This window comes from Choloepus didactylus, assembly GCF_015220235.1.
Source record: "Choloepus didactylus isolate mChoDid1 chromosome 23 unlocalized genomic scaffold, mChoDid1.pri SUPER_23_unloc1, whole genome shotgun sequence".
NCBI lineage: Eukaryota > Metazoa > Chordata > Mammalia > Pilosa > Megalonychidae > Choloepus > Choloepus didactylus.
The window spans coordinates 711,256-727,966 of NW_023637590.1; the positions used below are offsets into that span (position 1 = coordinate 711,256).

Consider the following 16,711-nt stretch of genomic DNA (forward strand, 5'->3'; position numbering starts at 1 on the left):
TCAGAATACATCTCAATGAAGCTATTTAAAAATGAAAGCTGAAACACTATAATCTCCCATTGGAAAGGCAAAAAGAAATCAAGCCTACCTTGGGAATTATTCTCATTATCTCATAATCAATTTTAACATTCAATTGAACCTTTGAAACCTTTTCTCATGTGGGTTATTTTCATCAATACTGATTCCTTTTCTCTCCATTATCTGCACAATCTCAAATAAATGAGGACAGGTGCACCATTCAAGAAAAGCATGAGTATCATTTTAATTTTTAAAAATTTGATGCACACAGTCTATCATCATATATTGTTTAGATACACATACACAGGGAAAGAGTTGTACATGAAAAGATTACTTACGTTGGCAATTCTGATATGCTGAGACACCATCTCAAAATTTCTGTTACGTTCAGCTAGCTTGGGTTTGACCAATTCCCTGCTGGAGACCACTCTGCTGTTCATCAAAATGAGGGTTTGGCCATGGACCTTCTCCACCTGGAGGCCAGCATCATCCAGCTCCAACAGTAACTGCTACATGTAAGAAAACACAAAGCCATCATGTGGGGAAAAATCAAAGCCCAACTTGGACCGACACCCACTCAGAATTAAAGGCAGTTTAAATAAATGTCTGGTTATACCACCTTCAACCCAAGTATGAGACTCATCATCACCTCTGTCCTTCCCACCTACAGAAAGGCCAAGTGTCTGCTGTGTGGCAAGGACACATCCATAAGTGGGCACCCCCTGCCAGCACCCCCTCCCAGAGGCACCACCATCCACCCTGCTGGCTACCTGCATGATCCCCTCACATTAACTCGCTGGTTTCTTTTCAATCTTGTCCAGCACATCTTCCACTTGGTAAAGTCAGATGCTTATGGGAGCCACGTTTCTGTCAAATGTTTCTACCTGGTTCCGGAGGTTTCACAAAGGAATTGGTAAAATGCTGACTCAATCCTATAAAATATTTAAGACAATAATCTAAGTGACTCAAAATGCCCAGAAATAGCAGCACTGGATGCTGAATTTAAAGAAGGGTTTCTTTGCAAAACTCTACCCCTGTGGATGAAACACATTCTTAAAAATGCACAGCTGGGGTTAAACACTTTTCAAATTTATTCTATTTGCAGCATGATACAATAAAACTCTTAAGAATAATACAAGAAAAATTTGTCTCCCTTATTGCTCAGTTTTTTATTTCAAATGATTTCATTTTGCCTCTCCACACCACACTTTGATCATATTTTAAAAATCCCACTTAAGGAAGTGTTCCAGTTTGCTAAAGCTGCTGTTATACAAAATACCAGAAATGGATTGGCTTTTATAAAGGGGATTTATATGTTATGAATTAACAGGTATAAGGCCAAAAAATTGTCCAAACTAAGGCATCAACATGGGGATACCTTCATTGAAGAAAGGCTGATGGCATCTGCAACACTTCTGAGAGCTGCCATCTGCTGATCATTTACTCCTGGGCTCTGGTTTTAAAACTGCTTTCTCCAAAATGTGTCCGGGCCTCAGTCTCTCTTAGCTCCTCTATCTCAGATCCTGTGTATCCTTGCTTGTTCTCCCAAGGCATTTCTCTCTAAGCATTTTCCACAGCATTTTTATCTAAGTGTCCTCTCTTAGCTTCTCTGGGCTCCAACTATACTATCTCTGTATGATATTTATCATGCTTCATGACATAAGGCAAGAAGATGGGGTAAAGAATTTCTTTACTGATGTCTGTGATATGTATATAAAGTTTGCAATGAATCCATTTTATGAACCCAATACTCCTAGTTGATCAAGCACATTTCACAGAAAAGTTCAGTTTCTTGGAAAGAAATACCTATTAAGCTGAAGGCACAAAAATTCTGAAATAAACAATGTCATTTCCCACAATGGGGTATACTCAGGAATGTGAACATTGAAAGTAACTTGATGAAATAGCCTGGGAAACTTATAGTGTCAGTTTATCAAAACATAATGAAATTCATTTTATATTTAAAAAACAGTACATCCAGTTTCTTGTCACTTATCAATAGATCACTGCTTGTGAAAAATGTTATACATAATGAGCTCTCTATCAGTAATCTTGAAATATTTTTATTTTAGAGATTGAAAATGGATAGTTTATTCAGATAGCTTTATCTGGATTTGACAATGCAAAAAAAGTCATAATCAAGATTTGGTAAACAGATTTCAAACAAAAAGCTTGTGGTAAGGAATGAAATTGATAGCACACACCCATTGATTAAATCATACATTTAGGGATGTTGTTATAAAAGTTAATAGGCAATGTGCATAGCACCACCCAAGAAGCTGAAGAGAAAAACCTTTTGTGATGCTAAATGTCACATGTCTGCCCCTGATGGAGAATGGGAATAGAGATTCTGAGGTCATTTGAGAATACTGGATTTACATTTGTAAAATGGGAGGCTGGGAACAAGAGCAAACAAGAGGCTCACAATGAAGTGCTTAGTTTCTGTATTTTATTTCCTTTTCCTCAGTCAGTAAAGTGAGGATTAAGTGAACCAGTTGTTATCTGTACTAGTTAAATTATGAGGCTATTTTAGAATTGTACTCCAGAGGTTGCATTACATTTGCATTTGCACTTTTAGCCTTTTAGTCTATAAACCAGAAAAAAGAGGGGTTGGTCTCTTTTGCATTGTAATAAGTATGAGATCTTACTGTAAAATAGTAAACATCCACAGAAAAGTGAGTAATATAACCAGATATTTTATGTGCTAATCATGAGTATTTGAAAACTTCTGAAACATTCTGAATAAATTGAACAAGTAATTCTAAGATCCTTGTGTGAAGTTGTTGACCATATATTTCACCCTATTTGATTTCTGAAATAAAGATGTTTGTCCAAAAATTAAGTCCCCTTTTATAGTCTCTGAAAGTATTAATTCACTTAATCCTTCCAACCATGAGACTTGCAATCACCCATTAGAGAAGTTAGAGAGGCATGTGTTAAGTGGCTTCCACATGTTTATGCCATGATAAAGCAGTGGCCTAAGGTTTCAGTCCTGTGCCCATCCAGAGTTCAAATCCTTGACCATATCCCTAACAGAGCAGGATGAAAGGCCCTGGATTCAGAGAAGTGCATGCCTGAGCTCCTGCCACCTCCTTGTATGACAAGATCTGTGTCCCTGGGTCAGCCCAATGGCTCTTGAAGGGCAGAGGACTTGTACCTCAGCCAATGTGAGGAGCCACATGATACCAACTAGTCAGCATGACTAGGACAGCTATGAGAGCAGTAACTGTAATTTCCCAGGAAATATCCCTTGGAAACAGATAGAGGGAGATGAGAGAAGGTGCAGCCCAGCTCCACACCTGGGGACTCAGGCTTCTGATAGAAAAACAAAACATAGTATGGAGACCAAATTGACAGGGAATATAGTAAAAAATCTTATTAACTTTTCTTTGCAGAACAGGTGTACCTGTGCAGAATACACACCCTGCCTATCAGGGGAGTGAGAGAGGGAGAAAGAGAGAGAGAACCAGATCCAGAGTGAGGCATAGTTTCTGCTCTTAATACATAGTGTACACCTTTTTATGTATTAACATATGTTCAATACTTAGGTTTTACCTTCAAATTATTATATTAATATATATGATGTATAGTAAAGCATTAAACTTGCTCAAAATGAGGTATGGATTTGTACTTGGCTTCAGGACTATAACCTCTGGACTGAAATTTCTTGCCTGTTAGGTGAGTATTTGTCTAGGGGTCTTGGTTCACAACACAGAGCCTAAACATGTGATTTAGGGTTCAGGTTTTGGATCACACAGTATGAGCTCCACCCTAGAGTGGCTGGAGTCTGAGATCATTTATATAAATCAACAAGCATGTCTGAGTTATGGAGTCCCAATAAAACCTCTGGACACCAAGTATCCAGTGAGCTTGCCTAGTTAGCAATACTAAGCACATATTGTCACATATCAATGCAGGAAAAGAAACACTGTCCACATCTCTATGAAGAGAGGATGATGGGAAGTGCCTCACTTGAAATTTTCCAGGACTTTACCCTATACTCCTTTCCCCTTGGCTGCTTTTGAACTTTACCCTTCAAAGCTAATAAACTACAAATGTTAGTGTAGCAGCAAAATTTTGGACAGTTCCTCTAACTTCAAATATTTTCATAGTAAACTGAAAAGTTCAGAGGACAAAACTGAATAATATATCTCCCTTTCTCATATCATCACCAATCATAGCTTCTCCCTCCCAATAGGCAATCACAGTCACCAGATTTGTGAGTGACTTTCAGAGATTTGGAAGCTCATATAGATCTATACAAGTATCTTTGAAACTGCATGAAAATTCTCCATGTGCCTAGGGCAGAAGTAGAGGCTCCTAAACCCCACCCCTTGAAGGATGATAATTGCCTAGCAGCACCCAAGTGAGGGATGGGAGAACAATTGGGAATCATGGCCCTGAGTCAATATCTCAAGTTCAACTTGTGAGTATTCTGTTGAGGATTCTTCCATCTATATTGTTAAAAGAGATTGGTCTATAATTTTCTTTCTTTTTTTTTTTGTAGTATCTTTATCTGACTTTGGTATTAGGGTGATGTTAGCTTCATAGAATGAGTTAGGTAGCTTTCCCTCCTCTTCAATGTTTTTGAAGAGTTTGAGCAGGATTGGTACTAATTCTTAAAAGCTTTCTCCTGTAATTTCTCTTTACCCACTGGTTTTCTAAGAGTGTGTTGTTTAGCCACCTTATATTTGTGAATTTTTTGATCTTCTGCGTGATATTTATTTCCAACTTCATTCCATTATGATCTGAGAAAGTATTTCATATATTAATGTTTTCAAATTTGTTGAGACTTGCTTTGTGATCCAACATGTGGTCTTTGCTAGAGTATGTTCCATGAGCACTTGAGAAAAATATGTATCCCACTATTGTGGGGTGTAATGTTCTATAAACATCTATCAGGTCTAGTTCATTTATCATACAATCCAACATCTGCATTTCCTTATTGATCTACTGTCTAGATGTTGAGATGACAGCAGTGTCTTGAAATCTCCAACTATTATTGTAGAGGTATCTACTTCTCATTTCAGTGTTCTCAGTGTTTGCCTCATGTATTTTGGGGTACTCTGGCTTGGTGTATAAATATTTATAGTTGTTATTATTTTCTTGATAAATTGACCATTTTACTAGTATATAGTGTCTTTTTTGTGTGTCTTTTAATTGTTTTACTTTTGAATTCTAATTTGTCTGAAATTAATATATCTACTCATACTTTTTTCTATTTGGTGTTTGCATGAAATATCTTTTTCCAAACTTTCACTTTCAGCCTATTTTTGTCCTTGTGTCTAAAGTGAGTTTCTTGTAGACAGCATATAGATGGGTCCTGTTTTTTTAACCCAATCTGTGAGTCTATGTCTTTTAATTGGGGAATTTAATCCATTAACATTTAGTGTTATTACTGTAAGGGCAGTACTGTCTTCTATCATTTTGTCTTTTATATTTTATATGTCATATCAGTTTTTTCTTTCTCTCCTTTTACCCCCTTTGATATTCTTCATTTCTACACTCTTCTCCAAATCTGTCTCTCCTGTCTTTTCATATCAGCCTGTTGCACTCCCTTTAGTATTTCTTGTAATGGTGGTCTTTTATTCACAAACTCTCTCAGTGTCTGTCTGTGACAAGATTTAATCTCTTCTACATTTTTGAAGGACAGTTTTCCAGGTATAGAAGTCTTGATTAGCAGTTTTCTCTTTCAGTATCTTAATACATCATACATCAAAGACATATAACTGCCAATCAGAGCTTTCATTCAGCAGGAGACACCAATGATGTGACTCCAACCATAAGCCTTCTTGCCTCCATGGTTTCTGTGGAGAAATCTGCATATAGTCTTATCAAGCTTATCTTGTATGTGATAGATCATTTTTCTCTTGCTGCTTTCAGAATTCTCTCTTTGTCTTTGACATTCATTCAACCATCTGATCAGTGTCTTGGAGTAGGTCTATTGTGATCTGTTCTGTTTGGTGTGTGCTATAATTCTTGAATCTGTAATTTTATGTCTTTCACAAGAGATGGGAAATTTTCAGCAATTTTTTCTTCTATTATTCTTTCTGCCCCTTTACCCTTCTCTTCTCCTTCTGGGACACCCATAATATGTATATTCATGGGCTTCATGTTGTCATTCAGCTCCCTAAGACCATGCTCATATTTTTCCATTCTTTTCCCTGTCTGTGCTGTTGTGTGTATGATTTCAAATGTCCTGTCTTCCAGTTCACTGATCCTTTCTTATGCCTGTTCAAACCTACTGCTGTACGTCTCCATTGTATTTTTCATCTCTTCTTTTTTGACTTTCATTCCCATAAGTTCTGCCATTTGTTTTTCAAGCTTATGAAATATTCTTTATGATCATCCAGTGTCTTCTTCATATTCTTCATCTCTTTTGCAACATTTTCCCTCACCTCATTCATTTGGTTTAGGAGATTTGTTAGAACATCTTTAATTAGTTGTTTCAATTCCTGTATCTCAGTTTAACTATTAGTTTGTTCATGTGGCTGGTCCATACTTTCATGTTTCCTCATATGACTCATTATTTTAAGCTATCTTGGCTTCTGGTTTTCTTGATTAGTTTACTCTGGAGCTTGTTTTTCACTCTTTTACCTAAGGTTTTCTTGTTCCTTGTTTTGTTCTCTATAGTTTTGCATTCAATTCAACTTATTCTAGACCTCTAAGATAGCTTCTATTTTATTTACTTCATCAGAATTTTTCAACTCTTGTTTTTCTGTTTCTTGCTCTTTGGGTAGGAAGAAGGGTGTATTCCACCCAACTGGGCCTCCTACTTTTTCATTTGAGCCCCAGAGAAAAAGCAAAAGAAGCAATAAACATTCTGTGAAAATAATTCTTAAATGGATAAATGATAGATGAATTTCCTTAACCTACCAGTAGACTGTTATGTTCTCATGCTTGTCCCTTAAATTTTTGGGTTCCTTAGTCCATGACTCTTATAACAACACTGCCCCTACCAGGAACTGCACTTGTCACCTGGCTCCCCATCAGGAAGAGTCCTTGACTTGCTGCCAGTGGTCACACACTGCCACTTGTCTTATAGTGACCTACATTGACCTGAACATTGTCTTCCCACATGATTCCCTATGAGCCCCACAAGTCTGGAAAAAGAGAGAAATGAACTAATAACCTGTGAGATGAACTGACATCATCTACTCAGTTGTCCAAGACAATCATTAAATTCATAACTTCTGTTACCTTTCTCCCACCACAAGATTTTGTTGGTCAATGAGCTTATATAGTCCAATTAGTAAACATTTTAAAATTAACTTCCTCTCTTGGTCTCCCTGACTCCTGTTTCCTTTGCTCAGTTTCACAGTCACTTGTCTCAAGCCTGTGTTGCTCTGCACAAAACTCTTGGCTCCTTCCTGAAGATTCTCTCTTTTCAAGGATTTTCATGTTTCATGGTCATGCTGTGCTGTTTCATGAATTTGTCCATTACACACTATTTCTTCCTCCAGGTCACTTCTTCCTCTGTTTTTGTGTATCAAGTATGACATTCAAACTCAACCTTCAAGACTCAGGTTAAGGAACACCTCTTTTGAGAAACCTTCCCCAAATTCCTTCATTAGAGTTTCTCAGGTAAGACTTTATCCTTAAAGACTCTTTGCTTCTTAGGTATGGATTAAAATTTCTTCTTTGAATTGCAAGTACCTGAAATATGTAGGGCATATTGGTATTACATACCCAAGAGCTTGGCAGTGCACTGGTCATGCAGGTTTCCCCATTACTGTTCCATGACAGTGACAATGTCAGATGACAGAAACCCATAGGACCATGGAGAAGATGGGAGATTGACTGTGGCCAGCAGGCAGTGCTGTGGGATGGAACTTCCTGACCAGCAGGGAGGTTTCCCAAAGTGGGGATAAGTGTCCCTAATAGCAGCAAGCCTAGGGCAGAACCCTGTGCTCAAGAGGGGCACCCAATGCCTGGTTCTCTCTGGGCTTGGCAAAGTCTTCTGCTCACAGGCCCATCTGTCCCAGGAGCTGATTCTTGCTGGGGTTTCCCCAGGGAGCACACAAGCAGCCCTGCCTGTCAGCCTCCTGTAACAACAAGGTCCTCAGCTCAGAGAAAATGGGGCAGAGAGGAGTTAGGTTCAATTTTCATGACCAGACCCTCCTTTGATTATGTCAAAAGGGAGGGAATAAGAGCATCCCAGATCCATTGGGGCCTCAGGGGCTGTGTTCACCATGGCCTGGAACCCCTTCCTCCTTGTGCTCCTCTCTCACTGCACAGGGGTCAGGCCTCAGAGGCTGACTTAGATCTCAGTAGCTAAACATGGTCTCTGTCCATCACTCATGAGTGTTTGTCTGCAGCTTCCCTCTCCCAGCATTGCTGACTCAGGTGCCCTCCTTCTCTGCATCCCTGGGAATGTCTGTCAGACTCATCTGTACCCTGAGCAGTGATGTCAGTGTTTATTGATCCAGGATAATCTGGCTCCAGCAGAAACCAGGGAGCCCTCCCAGGTATCTCCTGTTCTATCACACGGACACAGAAAAACTCCAAGGATCCAGGGTCCCCAGGTGCTTCTCTGTACCCAAAGATGCCTTGGCCAATGTAGGCCTTTTCCCCATCTCTGGGCTCCAGAATGAGGATAAAGCTATTACTGTATAATTGGGTACAATAGTGCTGACACAATGACACAGGCAGGTAGGGAAGTGGGACAAAAACCCTTGGAGCCATAAGGGCTGGCCTATGACTCTTTTATTGTTGATGATAAACTACATTTACTCTTATTTTTATTAAAAAATCCCAATGCAGAAATTGTTGCCCAGATTTTCACCAAATAATTTAAAGACAAGAAAGTAATTTTTTACTAGACCTGGGCCAATATGAATAGACTTTTTTATACTATGGGTTGCTGGTGCCCCATGGCCTGTGTTCAGGGAGATGCCTTCAATTTCTTTTCCTTTCTCAAACAACGCCATTCATGTAACTTCAGTTAACACAGAGTTGTGAGGATAATCCTTACATACTTAAATTTCATGTCTCTTTATTTAATGTTTTGTCCATCTCTGACTAATTCAAACTCTGGTTTTGTGTGTGTGTTTATAAATGAATGTAAATACCTTGTTTCTGAAGAAATCACTCTTTCATTTTTATGACAGCACTTTTGGGATTTATCCATGGAGAAGGATGACAATTTATTTATTTCCCTCAACTGCTGTACAAATAAATATTGTGTAAATATCTGGTCCAGTTGAAAATTACCTTTTCTTATTTTATAAAATAAAAAAACAATCAGAAAAATGAGCCACTTGCTGATTTATGGACTGCCTGTCCTGAGCCAGCCAGATGGCCTCCTGTGGCTCTATCCCCACCCACTCAACCCTGAACACCTCCTGAGTGTTGGCATCAGAGGGGCCACCAGCCCAATCAAGGACACAGGTTTGGGGTCCTCAGTGGCTCAGTGGGACCCTGGCCTAGTGGTTCCAAGAGCAATGTGGCCAGCAGGAGTCACTGTGGGGCTGTCCTTGGGAAGACGGTGCTGGGCCCTCCCAGCTGGGAAAGCCTCAGTGGGTTGGAGGGGAGTGAACACAGTGAGGCCACTGAGCTGTGACTGGACTGTGGATGTCGGGGCCTCTCAGGGCCCCAAGGCCTCACTTGAAGGACCCCAGTCAGATAGCTCTCTCTTGCTCCTTCCCTTCCTCCCTACTAGAGAGACACTGCCCATGGTCAGAGAGAAGGGACATATTTGAATGTGGGAACTCCTCCATCATGGCATCTTGGGAGAGAATATAGAGACTTAGGGAGACCAGGTTTCATGCTGAAGTCTCAGGAGGCAGAGCTTTGTACATTCACCATGACCTGGGGCCCCTCCTCCTCCTCCTCACTCTCTGCCCAGATAAGGCTGATCCAATGTGTGTGGGAGACTCCTTGTGGGGTCCCTCAGCTGCCTTGGCCCCACTCCCTTCCTCCCTCAGCTCACTGCCTCTCTGTCTCTCCCAGATCCAGTGTGTGTGACCCAGGCAAGGCTGACTCTGCCACCCTCAGGGTCTCAGGACCTGGGACACATGCCACCATCACCTGCAGTGGATACAGCAACAACATTGACAACTGGGGAGCAGCATGGCTGCAGCTGGGCCCAGGCCAGGTCCCCAGATTCCTGAGCCACAGGAATAACAACTGAGCCTTGGGGATCTCAGAGAGATTCTCAGGCTCCAGGTTGGGCAACATGGCCTCCCTGAGCCTCTCTGGGCTCCAGCCTGAGGATGAGACTGATGATAGATGCTTAACATGGGAAAGCAGGCTGAGGGCTTGCACCATGCTCCAGGCTCAGGGGGAAGTGAGACAAGAACCTATGAGCATCATTTGCCTCTTCACTACCCATAGCCTTGGGAGGCATGGACCTGTGAGCAGATGTGGCTGTGTTCCTGCTGGATGGTGTCAGGAATAGAAAGAACTGTGGAATGAAGTGTCTCCCTTAAGTTGGGACTACTAAGAAAACTCAATGAGCCTACATAAAAGGATTGGAATGTTCCATTCAACGAATATCTATGTACAATCCAATTCTAAAGGTATTATGTTCTCTTTGACAATGTCATCACAAATCAACATTTTAAATCCAATACTAAATGTATTAAGTTGTCATTGACAATGCCATTGCAAATGAACATTTATAAAGAGGAAAGAGGCTAGAAATATTTATTTAATTTCTGACCTTACTCTTTATGCTTCAGGGCATCCCTCTCCTCGATTGTTCCCCCAGAACCCAACATCCACCAGTTTCTGCCTGTCACTGGACAGAGCTGTGAGGGGAGAATTCCAGGGTACAATGGTAAGACTGGGAAACCCCCACCCTCAAGAGGGTATTGTTGTAGACTGATTTGGACCACAGAAGCATGACTGGAAGAGGAAAATATACTGCAATAAATCCTGTAGAATTAATGGAAATGGTTGAGATGAAAGTTTAAATACTATGGTCTACCATTTTCAAAATTTTCAGGTGCCTTGGGAATTATTTGATTTTTAAAAAGTGTTTTCTTAATTTTTCCAGTTCTGCTTCTTTATCTCCTATGGAACTCATGTCTTGAAACTATTTAATCAACAAATAGAGAGAAATTAACAATCATTGTATCTAAAATTTTCCTTTTAAAGTCCCATGTATCAGGTTCAAACCTCCATCTCTCCATCCATCCATTAATTCATTCTACCAGCAAAATTTATTGATTAACCTCCATGTACTGGGTTGGTCTGGGAGGATGTAAATGCAATGCACTGAAGTGGGGTCCCTTCCATCAAAGAGATAACACTTGAAGAGAGTGGGTGTAAAAGGAAACCAATAGGCTCTAAAAAAGGTGTGTGAAAACAACTCTCCTTAACTGGGGAAATGGAAAAAGAGGTCACCTAGGTCTGGACATGTGCCAGGAGAGGAGGGAGTGAGGCTCCCCCAGAAGAGGGAGGGCCCAGCACCAAGACAGAGAGCTGCAGAAGTGCCACCTCTGCCCCTGGGGGTAGAAGGAGCTCAATGGTTAGGATCAGAAAGCAGAGCTTAGGGCACCAGCGACTTGTACAAGATCAGGAATAGAGTTTTTCTCTTACTAAATTGTTCTTATGGGCTCAGTGGTTTCATTATAACAAAATAATAAATGGTCAACATAAAACATTGTTTGAAAGAAGCACCACCCATAATTGGCCTGTTCAGAGATATCTATTGGAAATCTGACACCTTACATGCTTCCAGGTGTTTTTTTTTTGACTATTTCCTTGTTCCTGTGGGCTCTGATTTTTGGAGGGGGAAGGAATGAAGTTCAGACTGAGCAAAAATATATATATTTCCTTTTTTTCATTTTGTAATTCACAGTCAACATCTCCACATCTTTCTAGCAACCTTCACTAATTAAGATCATCACTTATTCATATATTTTTGTAGAATTCTATGATTTTTTTCTGAATTACAAGCTGTATGTTGTTGATTTTCTCTGAAATTACCTCTGTTCATATAGCCTACTCCTCTTTCCCAGGGAAAACTCCTAAACTGAGATGTTTGGTTCAAAGAAAGAATGCAAAATACTCTGAAGCCTTCTTTCTTCTACCACAAAGCCATAGCAGAAATTAAAAGCAAATAATAATTACAAGTTATAATAAACTTATAATAATAAAGGGGCATATTCCATATTTTTCAAGGCATCATTAAGCCATTTTCTGTTTCATATTTAAGTGAAAATTCCTCAAAAGTGCTTAAAGCATTATAAATTCTTTCAACTCTGGCACTGTGATAAAAAGACCAAACAGCCTCTCATTCCCAAAACAGATTGTCAGCCCACTCCCCCCCACACACACACACATGCACACACACACACACACACACACACAAGCCTCAGGGACATTGAGCTGTTGCAGAGCCTCATCATAAACTCTGTGGTCACCACCAAGGAGCAGTGCTAGGAGATGCTGTGACAGGGTGGAGATGCTCAGTGTTTCTCAGCTTGATAAGGCTCCTGGATTCCCCATCCCTGCCTCATCCCCCAGAGCCTCGCATCTGGGCTCCATGGTCAGACCTGGTGGGAAAACCTGTAAATACTTAGGCTTTGGTCACATGTCTTTGGTCAAATGTTTTTTATTTAAAAGTCCCTGAAGAAAATTATTAAAATAATTATTGTCTTAAACTAGCTCTCTATTCAATTTGAGGTTCAAAGTAAATAATTTACACAGAGTCAGGTGGACATGGGTGTAATTTCCTTAGTCATTAGGGACCCTGAGATGAAGACCAGGGAATATGGAAATTGAAATGCAGACAGACAGATTTTCCTTAATAATTAGAAATAAATACAAACAGGAAGAGACAAATTAGAGACAAGCAATGAATGTGGGATGGCCTGTGAAAAACAGGGGAAATGTGAATAAAAGATGAATCAATACTTAATTGTTTAAGGAGTAGCTGGGAGCCTGAGCCTTTGGCCCATGGGAGCCACCAGGGGGAGCTGTGGGTCTTCTCAGGGCCCTGAAGGAAACACACATGGTTTGAATTGAATGGTCCCAGGCCCTGGCTCACTGGCCCATAAGAGAGGTGACAGCTGGTGCTTCCTCCCATAGGGGAACCCAGAGCTGACAACCACCGCCGGTGTCCTCCTGATGGTGGATCTACTCCCTGAGTCTTTGTCCTATAATTGGTGGGCAGTTTGGTGAGGTTGGGGAGATGCCTGCCATTTTCGAAGGGAAGCCTGGAGTATATTAATTCATGATGTACAGTTCACAAAATAGGGAAAGAGGAAGGGAGATGGCTGCATGTTATGCTATGAATCATGTTCTCAAAGGACATGTTCAAGTCCTAACCCCTGCTCCCTGCCCCAGCACCCACATTTCTGCATTTCCAGGTTCCCTCTCCCAGCCTGTGCTGACTCAGACTAACTCCCTGTCATCAACCCTGGAAAACCTGTGAGATATGTTGGATCCAGGAGAAGCCATATCTCCCATATTTCCTAAGATTGTCCTCAGACTCAAGACAGCTCCAGGGCTTGGAATCCCCAACTGCCTCCCTGCATGTAAAAGTCAGTGGAGGGCTTGAGATTATGGGTCCTCAAGGCCATTTGCTAAGCTCCAGGCACAATAAATTAATCTGATACTAAGCAAAATCTCAGTGTTCCCTACTGCTCAGAGTGTTTTTGAAGACTTTAGCTACTGGACCACCCCACCCCCCAATGTCCAGCAAGAGATAATTTTTCTCACACTGTATTTGGAAGCCTGCTGCTCCCTGTGGTCACTTGACCAGCAGTGTCAGGCTCATTCACTATCTTGAAACAAGCTAAGACCCACTTAACAAAGCCTAACACCTCCCTCATAACATCAGTGGGGGGGTGGTGGTGGTGGTGGTGGTGGTTAAAGGTTGAGCTCTGCTAATTTAGACACCCTTGGGTAATGCCTTTCACTTACACAGATACCCCATTTCCCAGAACCCTCAACCACAGGGCCCCCTGGTGCTCACTGCCCCTGGATCTCAGGGAGTGTGTGCCCGCACCCAGCAGGGGGCGCTGTGATGCCATCCTAGCTAGGAATTTCATCTGGGGATAGAGTTGAACAGTAGATTTTCACCTGAAAGTCAGTATAAATCTCTACCTAATTAATTAAAACAAAACAAACCTCTGTCAGCTCTCTCTTCATGTTTCTATCTCTGCTTGTTTGTTCCAGGCACTGAACAGATGCTTTGAGAACAGAACTCAGGAGTGAAGCAGGGGTCCCCATGTGTGGAAGGTGCCTGGGTGCATGTGTTGCTGAGGGTGGGTGGGAAGTTGCAGGAAAGAAACCTCCCAATAGGAGGGGATCTAACTTGTGATTTACAGATGAGGGAGGAGAGAGGTAGCTAGGAGAGACAGACAGACAGAGAGAGAGAAAGAGAGAGGTAGTAAGTAGAACAGTACTTGACACATAAGAAGAGACACAGGAGCCTCCTTAGAATAATTTAAAAAAATGTGAGATGTGAATAAAGGGCTTAGGTAGGAAATCTGAGACCTTCTGTGTCAACTTCTTGATCTCCCTCTCTCCTTGCAAATTCAATGCTTCTGCCCTTCCCCAGACTTCCCATCCCATCTCGAGGCTCATGCTCTATCTTCTGGGGAGGACCCACCCACCCCTGTGACCCCTTTTAGAGCTGTAGGGTCCTGGCTGCTCCTTGGGTGGCCCATGGAGTTGGTCATGTCACTTAGGGCAGAAGAGCACAGGAGAAGCAGAGCTCCCTCCTCTTAACAATGGGGGTCTCTCTGGAATCAAATCCCTGTGCCCTTTTAGATGGACTATTGTCCCATCAGGGCTGAAGAGGACCATGAAGGCTGACTCTGCCAGGTTGGGACCTGGTGTGGGATGAGAGAGAAAGGAGCTTGTTTCCCTGGGCTCTCCAGTAGAGGCTCTGCAGGCTTTGTTCCTGCTCTCTACTTCTGCTCACTGGGGCAGGACACAGACTCCTGTGCCCCCTCACAAACAGAATAAATGGGGTAAAGGTGAGAAAGAATCTCTTATTCCTGAAGAGGCCCAGAATAAATTATGGCAAACACATTGCACCCCAATAAGGGGGCCCCTGAATGATGTGCTGGCTCCCAATTTGTGAGGATGGGGTGGGTGCATGGCCAGGGGGATGTCTGGAGACTTTCTCTCTCTATAGTCAGCTCCAGGAACTTCAACCATGTCTTGAAGGAACTTGGACTCTCAGACAGCAGGGGGCACTGGGGGCATGTCCCCTGGGATCTATGGGGGGATCTCAGCTGGGAAACCAGGCCCTGCTGCCCTGTGTGGTGCCCTGTGCTCTGTGCTCCCTGGGGCCCAGCAGCTGTGACCTCACCAGGCCCAGGAGAGGCCCCCACAGCCACACCCCAGGCTCAGCTTGCACCAAATTCAGGCCCAGGGACACCTGGGGGAGGAGAAATAATTTGCATGAAGAGTTTCTCTCTCTCTCCCCCCACATGAGGGGAAAGGATAAGAGAGACTTTGGGCAGTTCTGCTCAGTTGTGGGGCTCAGGAAGCAGAGCTCTGGGGGTGTCTCCACCATGGCCTGGACCCCTCTCCTCCTCACCCTCCTCACTCTCTGCCCAGGTGACCAGCTGTGGAAAGCAGCAGAGGGGATGGTGGGGGGCACCTGGTACCATATTTCCTCCCTTCATTTGGGAACATGTTGTGGGCAATAGCCCCAGGCTCACCCTGTCTCTCCCCCTCCTCTCTTCCAGGATCCTGGGCACAGTCAGGGCTGACCCAGGAAGCCTCGGTGTCAGGGTCCCTGGGACAGACAGTCACTCTGACATGCAAGGGGAGCAGCTCTTACCTTGGATCTTATGGCGCTGGCTGGTACCAGCAGCTCCCTGGGGGCACCCCCAAGACTGTGATGCTCAGAACTTCTCGGCCCTCGGGGATCCCAGCTCGGTTCTCTGGCTTCAAGGCGAGTGGCACAGCTTCCCTGACCATCACGGGGCTCCAGCCTGAGGATGAGGCTGTCTATTACTGCTCAACATGGGACAGTAGCATCAGTGGTCCACAGTGCTCCAGACACATGGGGAACTGAGACAGAAACCTGCCCCTGCCCCCTGAGGCTGGTCTCCCCTCTGACAGCCTGTGACAATCACCAGTGGAGGGTGACTGTGGTTTCCCCTCCCTTGTCAGCATCCCATGACCTGAAGGTCAGAGCAGACAGCAAAAATATAGGGTCAATGACAATGGCTACTTCTCATTATTTTGTCCCCACATTTCACAAGCATTTGGTATTGTCAGGTTTCTTGTTTTGTCCAACCTACTGTTTGCACTGCAATCTTCCTGTCACTTAATGTTCATTTTCCTAATTACTCATGAAGGCAAATATCTTTTTTATGCTTTTATTACTATTACATATTTCTTCTTTTGTGACATGCCTGTTTGTCTTTTGCCCATGTGTCTCTCCCAGTGGAGTTTTAGTCTTTTTTCATATTGATTAATATTAAAACTGATTTCCCAAAATAAAATTATTCTTATCAACAAGAAATTACTCTAACAAAATACTTTGGAACCCAATAGGTTTTCAGGACATTACAGACATTCTCTAAAGCACAAAGTTTTATCTATATAAAATCATCTTCAGCAAGGGAATGTCCAACTGTGGTTAAATATTTTGTTCAAAATTAAAAGACAGATTGAACCACATATTTAGGTAGCTAGAAATGTTTTTTTTTTTTTTTTTAATAAATAAGAGCTAAAGGTGAGCCTTCATCTTTCCTTCTCAATTTAAAAAAAATCT

General features: G+C 42.3%; 1 long non-coding RNA gene and 2 gene segments (V, D, J or C); 2 read left to right on the forward strand and 1 right to left on the reverse strand.

The window, feature by feature from the left end:
- Positions 1–16,711, forward strand: part of LOC119524884 — a 609,666-nt gene that overhangs the window by 395,210 nt on the left and 197,745 nt on the right.
- Positions 1–16,711, forward strand: part of LOC119524885 — a 596,697-nt gene that overhangs the window by 372,609 nt on the left and 207,377 nt on the right.
- On the reverse strand, positions 241–16,558 carry LOC119524890. The gene is made up of 2 exons (XR_005214889.1): positions 15,770–16,558; positions 241–527 (listed from the first exon to the last, which is right to left on the reverse strand). It is a non-coding gene; the product is annotated as an uncharacterized LOC119524890 (long non-coding RNA).